The sequence below is a fragment of the Amblyomma americanum genome, chromosome 5 (assembly GCF_052857255.1).
Source record: "Amblyomma americanum isolate KBUSLIRL-KWMA chromosome 5, ASM5285725v1, whole genome shotgun sequence".
In the NCBI taxonomy this organism is placed as follows: Eukaryota; Metazoa; Arthropoda; class Arachnida; order Ixodida; family Ixodidae; genus Amblyomma; species Amblyomma americanum.
In genome coordinates, this window is record NC_135501.1 from 142,657,883 (window position 1) to 142,673,365 (window position 15,483).

Sequence of the window (15,483 nt, forward strand, 5' to 3'; positions counted from 1 at the left end):
CATTCGTGTCCCCCGCGGGCACGTTTCGCCCTTTAATGTTGAGCTCCGGCTTGAAAATGCTGCGCACTGTTTTTCAAAGTTAATGGACCAAGTGCTGCGGGGACTTACAGATTTCGCTCTCCCCTACCTTGACGACGTGGCCGTTTTCTCACAAAACTGGGAGGAGCACATTGAACACTAGCGTATTGTGTTGAGCCGACTGCTTGAGGCTGGTTTAACAGTAAGGGCGGGAAAAAGCCACCTGGGGTGCGCCGAAGTGAACTATCTTAAGCACGTGGTTGGACGAGGCCAACGCAGACCCGCAGAACATAAAGTGGCAGCCGTGTTTGAGTACCGCCGCCCAACCACAAAATCGAAACTCGGGGCTTTTCTTGGCCTAGCAGGCTATTATCAACATTTTGTAAAGTACTACTCTGATTTAGCCAGCCCCATGACCGACGCACGGAGAAAAAGTGAGCCTACCAATCTTTCTTGGGACCAAAAGAAAGAGAAGGCATTTAAGAGTCTGAAAACGGCCCTAAGCGAGCGCCCAATGCCGGCAGCGCCAAAGTTCTCGAAACCTTTTATTATACAATGTGATGCCCTGCAGCAACCGCTGGTTAGGCAGTATTCTTTGCCAGGAAAGCAATGGCAGGCACACGCGGCCTTTTATTTACTTGAGCCGCAAGCTCAGCATGCGGGAAGAGGCGTATAGCACGTCTGAAAAAGATGCGCATGCCTCGTTCGGGCTATTGACAAACTGGCATGCTACGTCTCCGGGTCCCGTTTCACAGTAGAAACGGACCATTGCCCTTTGACTTGGCTGCACAATATGTCGCCCAAAAATCGTCGTCTACTGAGGTGGAGCCTGGCACTCCAGCACCACAGTTTCGAGGTTCGCTACCAGAAAAGGCAAGCTCCACACAAATGCCGACTGGCTATGCCGAGCCTTTTAGCTGGTAATGATTTTACCAAAAGGGATGTCCCCCAAATTTTTAGTTTTGGAGATTTATTTCATAGTCTCTTGTTAATGAACAGCGTATATCTCCCAATTTATTTGCAGTAATGTTCAAAATCAGGTAACATACCTAGGAGTAGGTTTTCCTTATTTCGGCCAAGGATAAGTAAGAGCGAGTGGTGTAACGTACCTTTACTTTGAGGAATTGGGGCGGGCAAAATTGAACGCTACGTCGGCCAAAACCAGTCACCTATTCCCGTACCTTGTGCCCCCTAAGCACCAACCTGATTTCATTTAGCAAATTTTTTTTCCTTCAGAGTGCACTTCGAACGGGAGCGCACGCCTTGGACAGGTGCCATGTCTAAACTCTTCGTCGGGAGACACCATGCCTTTATTCAGGCAAAACATTTGATCTCTTCTAGTTTTAGTTGAAGTTTTTTAGCTAATTGCAGTTTTCGCCCCGAGTTTTGGTCTGGCGGGATGAGTGGGTTCTGAGGGCGCTTGCTTTGGTCAAGTGTGGTTTGGCGTCTGTGATCGCTTTTGGCTAGCATTGCAGAGAATTTCCCAAAACGGCCATATGACGAGGGGAAGCGATGCCGAGCGTCGGCACTGAAGCTCACCCGAAGACTCCCAGTGAGCATCTGGTTCCTCGCACGCCCAGTCAGCCGAGCTACGTGCGAGTAGTTCCTCTTCCGAGCGCAATATCTGGCGGCGGGGGTGCTGTTGTGCTCGCGCTCCCTTCCTGCTGTTGAGTTCCGCGAATTTTGACATGCGGAAGATTCCCTGAAAACCACCGCGAAGGTTAATGAGCCCTCTGGAAGAAACGTGGCTGCGGGAATGTCGGAAGCAGCGACGATAATAGCGTCCCCACTTGTTCGAACATGCCATCGCGTCGACGAACGGAGTGTTACCCTCTTCAGTCATGCTTGGGTTGAACAATTGCCCGAGAGCTGTGCCTTCAACAGAGGATCCACGTTCCGGTCATCAGACGACAAAGTACAAGATCTTTCAACCCCTGCTAGGAGACAGCCCGCATTCCTGTGTCACGCAGGCGCCTTCCGGGTCCACTTGGGCGCAGTCCGGACCCACGTGCGCGCCCACCTGGAGGCCGCGTGGACGACAACGTGACCGGGTCCCGTTCCCACTCCATCGACCGAGCTGCGAGTGAACATAAGGACCGCCCTGCCGTGGGTGGTACCATCAGTGCCATCGTTTGATTTAACATCATTCTTCGAATTGTATTCCCCAGCTAGGGATCTGGGGAATACGAAGAGTATTTAACGAGCTGCTGGTTTGGTACCAGAAGGAAGCACCCTTCTTAAAAGATAGCCCTTGCTGGGAGAGACTCCATACCGCTAAGAGGCTCCCTTTACTGAAAGGCACTCTCAGTTGCCCTTACATTTATGTTATGTAAATAGTCTTTGTGTAAAGTTTTCCACGTTTTCTTCCTCCGATCTTCCTCCTCTCTTCTCCGACCCAGTCACGCTGCCTGAATCCCAACACCACCGCGGCCGGAATCGAGCCCGCGTATCTGGGGCCAGCAGCCGAACTTCATGACCACTCAGCCACCGCGGCGGCTGATTTTGTATTTTTTGGACCACGTCTAAGTTTTGACAGGCCCACGTGATGTCATAAAGATTGGGGTTTTCCTCGCACCAGAGACATTTGTTCGCTATACCGTAGGGGGCATTTTGTTAAGTATGTGTCGATTTTTGTAACAAACTGTCTATAATTGTCTCCAGGCGAGAGCTTCCTCTCTGATGAGAGATTTGTGCGGCGGGGGTTATCGGATTCTTCTCCCTTTATAGTTTTGGATTATGGCCCAGTATTCCTTGGGTGCTGGCAGAGTTCCACGGTCTCAGCGGATGCTTGGAAAGTAGTGTATCATCGAGCTATCCTGAGGGCCTCATGGTTCCCTACCACCACCATGTGTCCTGGTACACCACGATTTTGCGTTTGCTCTATTCCTTTTCTTCTTCGTGATTTCTTATTGTGTCCCTCGCTGCGAGGAGTATACGGAGTGCGTGACGACCTACGCTGCCATTGTGTAATGTCGGAAGGCTGTTTGAGAGTCCGTGAGTACTATTAGTAACCGCCGGGTTTTATAGCGCTCCGCCACCGCTAGAGGAACGGCTACTTCCTTGGCCTCTGCTGCCGTGCACTCTCGCATAGACGCGCTGGTCATTTCACGCAGATGAATCGACTACCGTGGCCGCTGCAATTTTGGTGTCTCCTCCTCTCGAGTACCAGTCTGCATACAAGGTCATGTCGTGAGGAGCGTATAATTCCTGAATAAATTCTGCCTTCGCTTCTCTTCTCCTTTGCTGGAGGTTGGGGTCCATGTCCCATTGCCATTGTCTAATTGTTCATTGCTACCTTGAGGGATTTGCAAAGATCGTCGGGGATGGTTTCCGTCTTCATTTATAGTATCTGCTCGTGGCATTCTGGTCTCTGTAAGAGCGCTCTTTCAGTCGTATGCAGCAGTACGAGTTTTTTCGACTCAAGCTGCGCCTCCCGTAGTTCTTCGAAGCTGTTTTGCGATCCCAGGGTCTTGGTATTTTCTTTAGACACGTTGCGTGAAAGTCGGAGCGCTGTAATACGCTTTGCATAGCAGGACCTCCGCTTGTTCTATTTATCTCTTGTTGAAGCACAGGTAGGGTAGGCTATACGGGATTGGACAAACTTCCACGTGTCTGACTAGTTTTATTGTGTCCTATTCGGGCATGCCATATCACCTGTTTGTGATGCAGGTGTTCATGCGTGTGACTTTTAGCCTTGGTGCTTTGAGTAAGGTGAAAGTGTGAGTACTGCTTGGTTGGATTTAACCTACATGGCCGAGAATCGTATTGTCTCTTCCAGTATAGGCGGTCCTTTATGGCACACATTGAGTTTCAGGTCCTCACTGGTAAGGATGGTCCGGTTTTGCTTGCCTCTCCAGACTCGCAGCAGTTCCGACCTCTCTGTCGAGCATGCGAGTGCTCTTTCTCCGAGTTATATCAACATGGGTGGCCGCTTCCTGTAGCCTGTCTTCCTTCTCCCCGAGAGAGCCGGTGTTTGTCCAGACTCTACTGTTGTCGGCATATACTGCGTGCCTGATGCCTTCGATCTTCTCTAGTCTTCGAGCTAGGCTCATCATGGCTTTGTTGAAAAGTATGGATGAGATGGCTGATCCTATGGGTGTTCTCTTGCTTGGCCTGTGAAATTTGTTCGATTGAAGGGCTCCCATGCCGATGGTGGCAATTCTATCGTAGAATAAGACTGACGTTGCCGTGGGAACCACCTCCACAGTACAGATCACCTAGGCCCGTAAGGAACGCTTCGTGGCTAACGTTATCGAATCCCCCTTGATGTCCAGGGGTGTTATGATATTTTAAAGAGCTCGAGGTACGTTTCGGAGTAGATCTTGTATTTGGAGGAGCACGTCCTATGTCGAATGTTTTGCTCTGAAGCCGAACATGGTTGGGGTACACGGTTGTTCTATTCCATAATTTTTTTGCAGTCTCAGCGTCCCCACCCGCTCGTAAAGCTTGCCAAGGCGCCACGTGAGCGGAATGGGCCTGTGAGTTTAAATTTGGACTTTTTACCAGGTTTTGGTATCATTATTCGACGAGTTTTTAATCTTCGGGAAGCGTTTCCGCCTCCCAGTGTTTAAGAAAGTTTACGGGCTCTTCTGTGATGTCGTCGCTCAGGTTGCGGATGAGGGCGCTGTAGAGTGTGTCCGCTCCTGCTGCCGTGTTTCTGGTCCGGTTCCTTATGGCCGCATAAGCTTTTTCCACAGTTAAGAGGCTGTCGTGACCCTGGTTCTCTGCTCCCCGATACGTTCCTTGCTTTCACGGGGAGGTTGTGATCGCCGAAACGTTTTGCTCCTTCCTTCTCTAGCAGGGCGGTGTAAAATCCCTCGAAGGAGTGGATGAACTTCTGGATAGCTTTTTTTGTTTTCCGATTTGAGTTTGGTCGGATCGATTAGTGCTCTTAGGAGTTTCCAGGTTCTGGCCGTGCCTAGAGTTTCCCTAGGCTAGTCGCTAAGTTTTTCTCAATTTTGCTTCGCCAGTTGCGTCGCGTATTCTTTAGCTTTTGCCGAGATTTCTGCTGTCTCTAGTTTTGATTTCCTGTCGTGCCTTTGCTTCAGCCTTCTTTTGGTGGGACTGCATCTGGCTTTCCATATTATGAGGATCTGCAGAGGTACCCGTTTACATGAGGCTGTGTTGTAATTGTTATATTTTTGTACTTTTCCCGTGCTTCTCACGCATGCCGCTCCATTCCTCCAGTGATTCGATATCGCCTTCAGATCAGTTGCCCTCCCCGCGAAACGCGTCTGTGATTTTTGCATGTCGAGTCTGGCGTCTTATCTTGTCCGATGCTATTCGCGTCCGGAGGGTAAGGTTATCACTGCCTATATTTTCCGTCGTGTTCTCCCAATGCGAATCTCTGGTCTTCTATACGAAGGTGAGGTCCGGGCATGTGTCCATGATCACACTATTCCCGATTACCGTGGGGTTCGCTGGATCTGTGATTAGACTGCGGCGAAAATATTCCGCTACCTCCGCGAATGTTCTTCCTTTGATGTCTTGTTTCTGGTATCCCGAACTCCTGCCCATGGCATTGAAATCTACTGCGAAGATGAGTGTAATTATTTTGGCCACCTTGTGCACTCAGAGAAAGAGTTCGACAAATTTGGATTTTCTTTATCTCGACGGTCCGTGTACATTCTTAACGAATATGCTCCCTCCCTGTCGCTTTTCGGAATGATTTCTACAAGCACGTGCTCTATATCGGTGTCGGCGATGGCTTTGGTGACAAGGCCGGCCGCTTTAGCTTCGCGCACCATTTTCTTGGAGCGCGATTACATAGGCGAGGGGGGTGAGTTGTGTGTTCATATATTGTTTTATGAGGCCCTGCTTGTGCGGTAGCCCCTGCAGTTCCATTGCCAAATGCCTAAATATTCTTGTTCTTGCTGACGCGTGGTCGTCATGTTTACGTGTTGCTGGTGCTGTCTTGTTCACTAGAGAAATCCGCTAGCGCTGGACGGCTGTATTCTCTTTCCCTAGTGACTTCGATGTCTTTGCTTTCTGACTGCGCTTTTGATATCTGAGATCTGCCCTGGGAAATGTGTTTCCATCTGTCGTATTTGCGATTGGATCTGCTGCATCATATCCTGCATCATTTGCTGCATCATCTGTTGCATTTGTGTTTCAAGGCTTCCCTCGTTAGATGCCCGTTGTTGTCTTTTTTTTGGAAGGGCTCTTGTGTCGAGTTCTCGCTGTTCTTTTAGTGTTCTTGTGAGTTCCTTCACTTTGTGTTCGAGCTCATTTTGTTTAGTTCAAGCGAGCTCTTTCTCGAGTCTGAACGCATCGCTATTCGCGTCTTTCGTTTCTGCGGCACGATTACCTGTGTTTGTATTTGTGTGGTTTGTGTTACTACCCTTTCCTACCGAGTGCGAAGCGCTGGTAGAAGCCCAGCTTAGCTTGCTGCAACTTTCTTCTTCTTCTTCACCTCAACAAAAATGACACATACCCACGTGGGGGAATTGGCCAGGGTGAATTATTTTTCTTCTGCTCTTGTTTGTTCCCCCCCCTGTGGGTCGGCTGGGGGCAGAGGCGGGCAGGAGACCTCGATCAGCTCTTCGATGTCCAGCCCTCTGAGCTAAGCCATCGCTTGTGCGGTCGCCCGTGTTGGCCGCTGCGTCCTCCTCCGGTGGGTTTTAACGCGAGAGCGTTAAGGAGCTCGTGTCGCAGAAAATAATGTGTCGTCGGCGGCTTTGGCCGTGAGCGAAAAATGGTGCATCCCGGTAAACACTTGAACCACGGCGTAAGGGAAGAGATTTTCCTTCTCTTACAACGTGGTAGGGTATCCTGTGGAGATCTGTGAGACAGGCGTCATTTCCATTCCTTAAAACCAATTTCCACTTCAATTTCCTTCCCTTACGGCCCGGTTAGGGTGTCCACCGAGATATGCGAGACAGGCGTCCTTTCCATTCTTTAAAAAATTTATTTTCATTTTCTTTTCCTTAAGGCGAGGTTCGGGTGGCCACCAAGATGTGTTTCCTTTCCTTAATTTGTCTGGGTAAGGGGGCGCACCGAAGGACGATGGCGTTCTGTGGATTCCTTTGAAATGCTGCAACATGCTGTCGCGTCCTGCTCTTAAAGGCGAAACTTAAGCTTCCTCGAAATGTTTTGCCTTACTTTCTACAGTCTGTCCCGCAACGCCTTTTGATTCGATGCGATGTGCCTCGCCGCATATTCCACACTTAGGCGCACACACGTGGTCGCCGGACGGGTTTTGCACTCCCCACAGGCCGCACACAGTAATATTTGCGCGGGGCACACTACGGAGCGGTGTCCTTGCTGGAAGCAGACGTGGCAGACTTGCCTCGTGGGGCAGTACTCGTAGCACGATTCTTCACCTGCGTAGTAGATGAATTTCAGCAAGATCGAGCAGTCGGGCGTGGTCACTCCCGTCTTGAATTTCCCGGGCATCTTCGCCAGGAGTAAGGTCATTTGTTGAGTTCTGACTCGTAGGTGTGCTTTGATCTCTTCGGGAGAAGTATCTGGGTCTACACCGTGGTTTACGCCGTGGAAGACGTTTGCGGAGCTGCCACGTAATCGTTTACATCATAAGCCTTTCCGATGAATTTGAGGTGGCTAATGTGCCACACTAGCGGACCCGTTTGCTCGTGCAGTGTGCTAACGATAGTATTGTTGGGTCCAGTGCGAAGCCGTACCCGTACAAATAAGTCCTCGTCCTTGATTGTTGGTCGCACGCTATGGCAATGGCGCGCGCTACTTGGTGAGTGATGAGTGATTTCACCGTGAGTCCTTTCGCAGGTCGAATAATGATTTTGAAGTGGACTCTGGGGAGTGCGGCATTCTTCGCTTAGGCCTACTCTGCTCCCTGGGTCCAGTTATGCTGCAGGCGGTCGCATCGAATGGTGATTTTCCATGGTGAGGTTGGGCGGCCGGGCCGGTTCCCGTGCCTTTCTATTATGCGATGCATACTAGCCGCACAACTGAGCTCTTCCTTGCTACGCCGCGCGCGGCCGCGTAGCTACCACTTGACCTACATCGGCGCACCACGTGATATGACGTCACTACAGCTGTGAAAGCTGGGGCTCAACTCGTGCGCTCACTTGCGGACGCGCAGCCTCCGCCGGCGGCCTAACTCCCGCTCCTACTGCTAGGAGATACTGACGTCACGCAATTGTATAAAAGGCGACGCACTCGTTGAGTCAGTTGAGCAGCGAGATGTCGGACAGGGAGAGGGCGGCTCGCCAGACCGCAAAGCGCAAGTTAGAAAGAGCCACGGAAACGGTAGAAGAACGAGAAGTACGGCTTGCCAAGCGACGTATGCTTCGCATCCTAGGCGTAACCATAAGCTAAGCCAGGCCATTTTGTCCTCGCGTTTGAAGTTTTCTCTGCGCTTGGATTGTGCAAGCTCCCAGCTGGCATCATTGTTGTTCCCGGCTCGCTCCGACGAGGAGTCGGATGGGATTCCTTCGTCAGCGTCTCTTAAGTCACCGTCATCCATCTCTTGAAATTCCTTAAGTAGAACGTTTGGTGGTTGAAGCGACGCATCCTTGGCTTGGTTGGGCCCCGTTGTATGGTCCGTCTTCGAAGCGGCGTCGATGCTAGGCGTCGGCATCGTCGATAGACCTAGCAACCCATGCTCTCCCGATATCGAGCTGGGCGCACCGTCTGGAATAGCGGCCTGGCGAACCCTTTGAAAATTGCAAGTCCAATAGAAAGCCGATAAATGGCCCTACCGCCTGAAAGTTGTTACCAAGGGGATCCAGCACTCGCGATCTTTTCGTTCCGAATAAAATTCGGTGGCGACGAAGAGTTGGTCCGTCGAAACAACGAGTACAAAAGCACGCCTTCGTTTAACATTTCTTGAGGACATTGATCTCGTCTCAAAATTGTGACAGCAGGAACGGACCATTGTCTACTATGGTTTACTGGTGAATGTGTGCGTAGGTGGTGTCTTCTGGAGCGGACCATGTAATACTGCGAGGGGATGTGTGCTTGGATGGTGACACGGCAATGGACTATGATCTACTGCTACTGAATATGTGCGTAGGTGGTGACCTCTCGAGTGGACTTTGTTCTGCAGTGAGTTATACCCCTGTCACACTAGCAAAATTAATATCATTCGTTTCGAATGACATTCGCAGCTAATTCGATTAACCTGCTGCTACGCGGGAACATTTAATGTCATTAGGTTCGAATGACATTCGCTATCGAATGAGTTCGCGAAACTCCTTCGCGTTCAATGTCGAACCGAATGTGTACTCTGGACATCATACGCGCAGCAGAAACAAGCGACGCGAAAATATAGTGTGCTTACTGTGAAAGTTAGAAATTGTATTTATTTAGTTCTGCTAAAAAATGTAAATTATGTTGCGAACTTCTCCACATTTGTAGCTGTCGTGGATAGCTATTACTCTCGGTCCCAGCAGCACCCAACGGCAGCAGCCGACCGTGAAGCAGGGCCTTTTCCGCGACCGCCGATCATTTTGGGTTGCGTGTTTCTTGCTGGTTGGCGCTACACGTTCGTTTATCTCGGAAGTACTTAAAGATGTCACTGAGCACTTCACCTTTCGGAAGTCATTTCCACGCTCCACGCATCGCCGCGCGCCACCGTGTCAGCCATTTTGTTTGTTTACATTTTTCGGATTTGTGGTTGACTTTGTACTTGGCTTGGCTTTTGATGGCTGAAGTGCAGCAGAATGGCCACAAATAATATTTTAAGCCTAAAATATTGCACAGAATTGTTCTCACCCGCTTTTAAAACACTACACAACAATCTGTAACATATTTTATGCGCGTTGATGTGTTCGAATTGTACTATTTTTTTTTTCACTGATCGTCACTGCCATAATTTTCAAATGACATTGTTTTTTATCATGTAGCACCGAAAGACACCGAATGACATTCGAGGCATCGAATGACATTCGATTGGAATGACATTAAATTTGCCAGTGTGACAGGGGTATTAATGTGTGCACAGATGCTGACTGCGAGAATGGAATTGTACTATTATAAGAGACTGTGCTCATAGCGGGGCAGATCCGACAGGTTTTAGGTTGTTATTAACATATGGACCTCCTTCACCCCGCGACGTCACGAAGATGCGGTGGCGCTGATGTTAGCAGCGACTTTCGCACGGTAGGCAAAACAGGTTCCGCTTGCCCGTGCCTACCGCAGCTGCCGCACCTACCGGCGGCTGCTTCAAGCCTGTGCACTGCAGAAGCAGCATGTATTGACCAGCTGCGTCACTGCTGGATCCGCGTAGTAGCATAAAAAATATTAAATTAGCCTCGATAGGTTTCTCGCGCATAAATGTCGCATTCGGAAACTGGCTAACAGGCATTGGGCCACGGTAGTAAAGCGCGAAGTCTGGGAGTCGATAGGCACTGCCACTCAATGCACTTAATAGCATGCAAGTTACTGCGTTCATTCACCTGAACTTCAGGATAGTAGGCTGATAATTGCTCAAGGAAAAAAAAGACATATGTAGCTGCACACGTACTTATCACCTTGAGCCGGAGTGCACGGGGCGCCGACAGTTCACTCGCCCCCAAGGAATGCGTTTTTTTTTGTTAATAGCACACCATGGTTAAATGGCGCGTTTTGTGACATTTAATAGTTACTTGAAACTGTTTCTTGATATGACGACGTAATTATTTCATTCGAGTAGAAAGAAGTCTGGTAAGTTGTGTCAATCTTGCGCGGTCGCGTTGGTGTGCTTAGAATAGCGTACCTTAAGTGTGCTAAACGCCATATGCTTTTTCATTGCATCATGCATGTGTCATGTTTCATGCGGTAATACATGATCAGAAGCTTGTTTGGAAAAAAGCAGCCGCAGGCGTGCTACTAACAGACACGTGGCGAGATTGAGAGGGGACGCGGCATGAAAAGTGTTTTCGTTATTCATGCATGCGATATGTAACTAAACTTGGTGCAAATATGAAATTCCTACGCTAGTTTCAGTCATTCCTTTTATTTATAGCTATACCTGGTGCAGTTCTGGGTAATTATAATTAACACCGTCGTCAAGTCCCCCCAAGCTAGGTCTCAAATAATTGAGTAGATAGTGCGCAGTTTTTTTATGCCAGCATGTGCATAAAGCCCTGTTCTGTATGATGACGCGATTAGTTCTTTTTCTATATGATCAGTACTTATGCATGCAAAGTTACATGAAAACGTTTCTTACAAAAAATAACTAACACAATACTGCACGTGTAGGGAAAAAAATCGAGAGATTTATTACGCTCCTCAACGTCTCAGGAATAGTTTGCGACAAATGGAATCATTTGATTTTCATGCGAATTACGAAGGTGCACTGTGATCCAGTCGCAGAAAATGTGAGAGGTCAGAAGAGAGAGAGAGAATGAAAAGGAAACGCAGGGAGGTTAAAAGAAAACGAACCTTAAAGTATATTCCCTCGTTTATGGCATCTTCGCTTTCGCTTTGGTCAAAATGCGGCACTGAAATCAAAGAAATTACCTCACAATTTTTGACGACCACACTTCTAAAAAGCGTAATTTATAAATTTGTACTCAATATTTTGCTATAATTTTTCGTCACGAAACTAGACTTCAGGGCTAGGAAAGAAAATAATTCTAGAAATCAAAAATTTTCACCAAATCGACCAGCTTAACAAGAGGACAAGTCAGCCTGGCTGGTGCGTGGTCATGCGGCTAAAAACAGCGCTAAGCGAGACAGGAGGTCGGGGACACGACGCTGTCCCCACTTTTCGCGCAGCGCGACACGTACGTATGTCAGCAGACGATAAGCGCATGTCTGCTCCGACGAAACAACGCCAGCACTTCCCCTCACTACTGTCCCGAAGTAAAATCATTCCGGCTAGTGCAGAGTGTCAAAACTTGTTTTATTCAATGCCTAGCGCATAAATAAACGGCAGGAACGCTTTCTACATGCTTACTACTAACCATATATACAATACACAGTGGCAAACTATTTCTCTTTATGGGCCGCACGTGGACAACGCGAGCTCGTGTACTTCGACAAATTACTAAGTTGGAAGCATCGACCATTGCTATGATTCGCAGAAACTGGAAACGCGCCTACAAGCCTTGAAAACCTGCGCACAACACCTATCCGCGACGCCACTCCCCGACCTTTTGCCTACCACGAGCTCGCTAGCGACTGCAGCGCCACCTCGTTTGTTTACAAACATGCAGGAGGTCTATAAGTGAGGCTACGTTGAGGCAATAGCCGGCATACTAAGCAAGGCTACTTCCACCTGTAGCATACATCTCAAAACAACTTAACGAGCTCAAAAGTGAGGAATGCCAAGCGCGCGGCCAAGACGCCGGAACGAAGAGAGGAACGGCTCGCGAAACGACATTGTCAATCCGTAAGACAAGCCGCGTCTTCGTCAGGTAAGCTGTCGCGTACACACTAGATTTAACCGGAGCTGAACAATAAGCAACTTTTTTTTTGGTCCAATAATGAAGTTAATCACTGTTCGTCGATAAGTTCATAACCTTGCCCTGTTCTCTATTGTTCAATAAATGACCACTGAAACCACTGTACTGCCAATGGAGCCGCTACTTCAGATTTAAAAAGTTTGTAGTGACCACAGAGGGCGTCATATCGTAGACTAGCTTCAATAAAATGTCGCCTCTTTCTATTCAACTCGTTTCGCAATAATTTGTGCCGAGATGGAACAAAACGTTGCATTGCGTATTTTGCGCAAAGATGTTAAATGAGGAAAAAAATGTTGATGTATAAAAGATAGAATATATAGAAATTAAATCTTAAAATTATGGAAATGCACAGTGGACAAAAAAAAAGCTCGAGGACGCCTAACGACAACAACAACTGGTTTTTGGGGAAAGGAAATGGCTTTGTATCTGTGTCATATATCGTTGGACACCTGAAGCGCACCGTAATGGAAGGGATAAAGGAGGCAATGAAAGAAGAAAGGAAGAAAGACATGCCGTAGTGGAGGGCTCCGGAATAATTTCGACCACCTGGGGATCTTTAACGTGCACTGACATCGCACAGCACACGGGCGCCTTAGCGTTTTTCGTCTATAAAAACGCTGCCGCCGCGGTCAGATTCGAACCCGGGAACTCCGAATCGGCTTCGTTCTGCCTTTATTCTCCGAGTACCTATTTTGACCCTTCTCTTACGGCGCGGTTAAGGTGCCCGCCGATAGGTGAAACAGATAATGTGTCATTTCTTTCACCCTCCCCTCCCCCTACCCAAAAAAAATTTTCAAGGATGCCGCCTAAACGCTCTCCTGTGTTTCCAGCAAACAACCGTGTGCGCACTAATGAACGCCAGCGAAAGTGTCGTGAAGCGACCAATTGTAGTATTTAATCAACATCACGACACATCAGCGACACAAGCAGCAGCACCACGCTAAAGGCTTTCGCCTCACCTCACTTTGGGTCAATAAAGTTCCTCCCTGAAACTTTCCCAACCAGGGCCTTTGGCGTTCGTTACTGGTATGCTTCCATTCCGCCACGACGTCTCGAGGTTTGAACGTGAATAAAGGCGCGTCTAGTGAATGCACGGGTTTCTTAGAAACGTACCTTCGAGATCTGCACTGCAGTACGTGAATAATTACGAGCATGCAAATTAGAGATGTTGGAATTGAGCGAATACCGTGTGTTTCCAGTAAATTTCCTCCGTGTTTGGCATGCAGTCATATAGCCATCGTGTGGAACCCACAATCCCCCCCCCCCCCCCCCCCCCCCTTCGCCATGCATGGCGCTGGCACGGCAGATGGCGTGCGCGTAGGCGACCTTACCGCGTTGTATTTGTTAGTGGATATTTATTGAAAATTAATGTGGTTTAGATCAGCTAATCCAGGATATACAAAGCGAAAGACGGAGTTCACTGTGTTCATTGGCGTTGGCGTTGACAATGTTCTAGACTGCGATGGCTTTCAGTAAACGAAGGGCGCATAACTGGCTCCCTGCTTAATAGGGCGCCTCATTCGTGCTTTGATACATGCGGCGGTGGTGAGAGAGAGGTGTGGCCTGAATGCATTAGCGTGACAGCGTTGGGGCTGACATGCCTAACTGCAGCAATAGGTAGGTCGCAGCGTTCATTTGGTGACCAATCTCTCGCGGTCAACCAATTACTGCATACCACCCCTCATGGCTGCAGGGTGGGCGCACTGCCTAACCATTGTGCGGAGCGCAATCAAAGAAGACTTTTGCAGTTGGACAGCAACGCCACGCACATGAAAGCGAGAATGAGGCCACCACTGACCCAGGGAGCTGGTTGCGCGCTTTCGTTTCGTGAAAATAAACGGCCTTTGCAAAGTTGTCAACGGCCCCGCCGCGGTGGCTCAGTGGTTAGGGCGCTGGACTATTGATCCGGAGTTCCCGAGTTCGAACCCGACCGCGGCGGCTGCGTTTTCATGGAGGAAAAACGCTATGGCGCCCGTGTGCTGTGCGATGTCAGTGCACGTTAAAGATCCCCAGGTGGTCGAAATTATTCCGGAGCCCTCCACTACGGCACCTCTCTCTTCATTTCTTCTTTCACTCCCTCCTTTACCCTTTCCTTACGGCACGGTTCAGGTGTCCAACGATATATGAGACAAATACTGCGCCATTTTCTTTCCCCCCCAAAAAAACAATTATTATTATATTAAAGTTGTCAACGCCAATTAATTCTATGAACGCCTTCAGCTCATTTGTTTTGTTTTGTTTTTGAGGAAATTAAATGGCACAGCAACCGTCTCCAATATTTCGGTGGGCACCCAAATCAAGCCGTAGGGAAAGGGATAAAGGAGGGAGGGAAAGAAGAAAGAGAGAATTGAAAGCTGGATTTTGAGGAAAGGGGAGAGAAATATCTGCGGCGAGGTGCGCGTTGCGACGTCATGTGCCTGCTCGGAGCACCGCCACGGTAAAATCCCAAGTTCGCGGCCAGTAAAGCTGAAGCTTTAATAAAGTGGCAATGGAAGGGAGGATGTTGCCAGCCGCGGAATCTGCCATTAAATCCTGAAGCACGTGAGTGGTGACTAGCCGCAATAAGTGGACATTGAGAGGGAGAGAGAGGCAGAGCGATAGTAAGAAAAAATAGGGGTAGGGGATCAAGTGTCGTCCATTTCTGAACAGGTGTGATTTGACCGCAGCCATATACGAGTGCTAGCGTGGAGCAGCGTCTGTGTTGATTTCAGAGTTCCCCTAGAGATAATGATAATAATAATTGGATTTTGGGGAAAAGAAATGGCGCAGTATCTGTCTCATATATAGTTGGACACCTGAACCGTGCCGTAAGGGAAGCGATAAAGGAGGGAGTGAAAGAAGAATGGAAGAAAGAGGTACCGTGGTGGAGGGCTCCAGTATAACTTTGACCAGGTGGCGATTTTTAACGTGCACTGATATCGCACAGCGCACGGGCGCCATAGCGTTTTTCCTCCATAAAAACGCAGCGGCCGCAGTCGGGTTCCAACCCGGGATCTCCGGATCACAGTCGAGCGCCATAACCACTGAGCCGCTGCGGCGGGTGTCTTCTGATTCCGAGTTCCCGTATTCGAACCCGACCGCAGCAACTACGTTTTTA

At 48.9% G+C, this 15,483-nt stretch overlaps 1 non-coding gene across 1 annotated transcript; it reads left to right on the plus strand.

Moving 5' to 3' along the window:
• Positions 1 to 14,252: 14,252 nt before the first annotated feature.
• Positions 14,253 to 14,324, plus strand: TRNAN-AUU (transfer RNA asparagine (anticodon AUU)). The gene has a single exon. It is a non-coding gene; the product is annotated as a tRNA-Asn (tRNA).
• Positions 14,325 to 15,483: the final 1,159 nt, after the last annotated feature.